A 3837-nucleotide genomic window follows, 5' to 3' on the forward strand; every position below is an offset into this window, starting at 1 on the left:
AAAACTCTTATACCTACAGATTTGAGCATTGCTATAACTAAGGAACTTATGCTCGTATTGGTAAATCTCACTCCGTACCTTTTAATTTATTTTCACATATGGTTTGGTTTTGTTTCTAAAACTGAGTTTTGTTGTTCTAGCACCCGGATCAGGAATGGCATGAAAGCACTCGATTGATGTGGGTGCTGGTGTCATAGATGCTGATTACAGAGGCCCTGTTGGGGTTATCACTCTAATGTTGATTTCGAGGTAAAGGTTGGTGATAGAATTGCGCAATTGATTCTTGAGAAAATTATAACTCCTGATGTCATGGAATTCGAGGATTTTGATGCAACTGTGAGAGGTGTTAGAGGGTTTGGATCTACTGGTGTTTGAGCTTCCTGTGATTTGTAATGTTTTTTCTTAAATGTTTCTGTTTCTTGGTGTTTAAATTTGGCTAACAGATGGTGGACTAAGCAGTAAAAGTTTTGGGTTTGGTGAAGGAATTCCTTTTGTTAATGAGTCAACCTAGCAAAAGACAAGGTTATGGGTTACCAGTCAAGCTGTCATGATTGAGTTTAATAACTAGTAAATGTAAAGAAACCGAAGATATACCCATAAGAAATAAACCTTAGAACAAGGTCAATGAAGCCATCTTCAAACTAGAGAAGGTTGTTGATATAAGATCTTATAATTAGAGAATTCAAAGTTGAAATTTTATACACAATTTTGTATTATATTACGTGAATTAACATTTACAAAAAATTGTAGCATTTTTCCTACACTCATGATCAACTATCATTCGGGGTGGAAGAAGTTGGCATGTAGGCCTTTGGTAGCCAAATTCCAAACTGCTGCAACGACCAACAGAACACTCAGAACCATGCCTAAGCATCCAGGTCCTAGATTAAGACACCACATGACACCATGGCCCTTTTGATGGGTTTTCTTGATCGAAATCCACATGAAACATGGATAAGCCAGTGTAAGGGGTAACGCGATTCCTCCGATTAAAGCAGCCAGGCTCGGTAAAAATGGAAAAGCCACAGCTATAAAGAAGGCCAATCCTCCGAAAAAAAGCCGAAACCCGGTGCGAACCCACCACGAGCATCGCTTGTTCTTCATGCAAGTGTACCAGAATATTATTCATTTCCTTTTTTTATCTTTTTGTTAACCACCTGCAACAAGGCTATATATATTTTATTGCTCTTTGCATGGATAGGAACTATAAAAGAAGCATCATGTAAAAATATTCACAATTCCACCAACGAAATCTACCAAAATTGGGATTTCTGATACTCATAAAGGATCAAATTTCTGTCAAATGAGCCGGTGTTCTAGATATAAAATATATAAAGAAGTCACGATGCTGAATTCAGCATTACCTTAGATTGGGAATTGAGCGCACCATGTAAAAGTGTAAATGGAGCTGGTTCATAAATTTAACTTTTCTTTTCTTTTCTTTTCAGCTAAATTTTTTTTTTAAAAAAACTTAATAATAATACTCAACCAGCAAATATCCCCTAATTTTCCAATTATTTTTTTTAATTTACGCCTAAACAATAGATTCGACAAAGAAACTTATAAAATAGAGAGAAAAACCTTAACCCATCTTCACCGTCTCTTTACAACTTCTTATTCTAAATATGCAAGTCATAAAAGAAAATGAAAATCAAAGAAAGTCTTATAAACCCATACAACAAACCTAAATTAAAAATCCTAATTAAATATACTTTGTTGCTGCCGCTGCTAATGCTGATGGTGTTCGTGCTCGAGCTCGTGCCCGTGCCCGTGCTGCTGTCATTGTTGCTGGTAATGGTGCTGGTGGCGTTGGTGGTGGCTGCGGCTGCTGGTGGCGGTTGTGGTGCGGCTACTAGTGACTGGGTTTGTTTCAATAAATTAAATGGGTTTTTGGAGGTGAAATATGCAAGAATATTTTGGATTTATTTGTCTAAAAATAATGATTCCATGTATTTCAAATATTGTTGATAAAAATAGATTAAAAAATTGAATATTTCTTTCTACTTTTTTTTAGTGCAATTTGGCCTTTTTCTTTCTTGAAAAGGAACTGTCCATTCTATTAACAAACAAAATGCGTAGTGATGTTTTAAAACCCATCTTCCCATCCAAACACAGAAATTTAAATGCCAAATCAAAGGAAAGCTCAGGAATAGAGAGTGGCCTTCCCAACCAAACACAGGATAGCTCAGGAATGGAAATTTAAATGCCAAATCAAAGGAATAGAACACTTGGCTGTTGAAAACTCGAAATACCAATGAATTGCACGTAATATCATGATTGATTGGCAAAAGCCGAGTAGTGTGAAAGGCTTACGTGGTTTCTTGGGACTTACTGGCTATTTCCGAAAGTTTGTCCAGAATTATGGTACAATTGCATCTCCTCTTACAACTATGTTACGCATGGATTCTTTCAAATGGACAGATGAGGTAGCTCAAGCTTTTTGAGCACTTAAAAAACTACTATGTCCAGCACCCAACGATCTTAATGCAAGTAAGAGTTTGAAAATTTTCGCTTACTGTTGCTACCCAATTTTTAACCCATGTTTTGATAAAAATAATTTAAAAAAAAATTAAAAAAATATATAAAAAATAAAAAAAATAAGGATTTACATGTGACGATAACATAAAGCATCAGGGTTAAGGAAGCAATATGTCAAGGAGATAATTATTGAATCATATACTAAGGATCTCTCTCTGGCCATACACTGTCCCCCCTCCCTTTCACCAGAACCCCCATTCCCCTCTCGGTCGTTCCACCATCGCCATCTCTCCTCCAAAACGCAGCAGTTCCCCTCTCTGTTAGTCCCCCATCTCCATTCTTCCCTTGCAAAAGAACCCCAATAAAGCCACAACCCCTTTCTCCTCTTACATATAGCCAACCATTTTCCCCCGGACCCGTCATATCCAACCATCCCAGCCTCCCTCAGCAGCCCTGGTTGTTACTCAAACCAGCAACCCATGTACACTCACACCATCTTCCCAAACCATGACCACCATCTCCTCCCGAACTAGTCTCCCTTGCAAAACCAGAGAACCCCATTAAAGCCACAACCCCTTTCTGCTCTTACCCATAGCCAACCATTTTCCCATGTCCCCACTCACAGCCCCGTGTCTTGCCCTCATCAGAATCTCCCTCTCTCGGCCAAGACCTCCCTTCCCATCTCCACTCCCCTCATTTCCCTTTCCTTTTGAAGTAAACCAGAAGAACCTGACTGCCGCCCCTCTGCTAAAGAAGAACACCAGAGAAACCCCTGGCCAGATATATAGAACAGCCTCGTCTTCTCCACAGAATAACCTCGTCTTTTCCTGACCAGAGAACGGGCTGCGCCAGCCCTTCACTCTCCCTTCCTCTCCGCTGCTAATAGCAGCTCATTACGGAGAAGATGGAGAAATAAGAGGGGAGGCCGAAGGACAGTACAGAAGGAGCAAAAAACCGAGACTCCAAGCACTACTAAAAAATGTAGTAATTAGCAACGGATTACTCTGTTGCAAATAATACTAAACTCCGTTGCTAAAACAATTTAGCAACGGAATCAACAACAGCAAATTTCAGATGCAGATTTATCGTTGCTAATTTTTTAGCAACGGATTTATCCGTTGCTGATTTCGCAGCAACGAAAATTCCGTTGCTTACAATTAGCAACGGATAATCCGTTGCTAGTTTTGTGAATCAGCAATGGATTGTCCGTTGCTGATTGATGAATTATTTACAATCAGCAACGGATTCTCCGTTGCTGAGTATATTATTTTTAATAAATGATTTATTTATTTATTTATTAAAATGACTTTTAATTTATTTATTTAATTATTTATGAATATTTTAAAAGTTGTAGAATAT

The 3837-nt window shown here is 38.3% G+C and overlaps 1 pseudogene; it reads left to right on the plus strand.

Annotated features, from left to right (window-relative positions):
• Positions 1–375, plus strand: LOC127904287 (deoxyuridine 5'-triphosphate nucleotidohydrolase-like; annotated as a pseudogene).
• The last annotated feature ends 3462 nt before the right edge of the window (positions 376–3837 follow it).

The sequence above is a fragment of the Populus trichocarpa genome, chromosome 14 (genome assembly GCF_000002775.5).
Source record: "Populus trichocarpa isolate Nisqually-1 chromosome 14, P.trichocarpa_v4.1, whole genome shotgun sequence".
Classification (NCBI taxonomy): Eukaryota; Viridiplantae; Streptophyta; class Magnoliopsida; order Malpighiales; family Salicaceae; genus Populus; species Populus trichocarpa.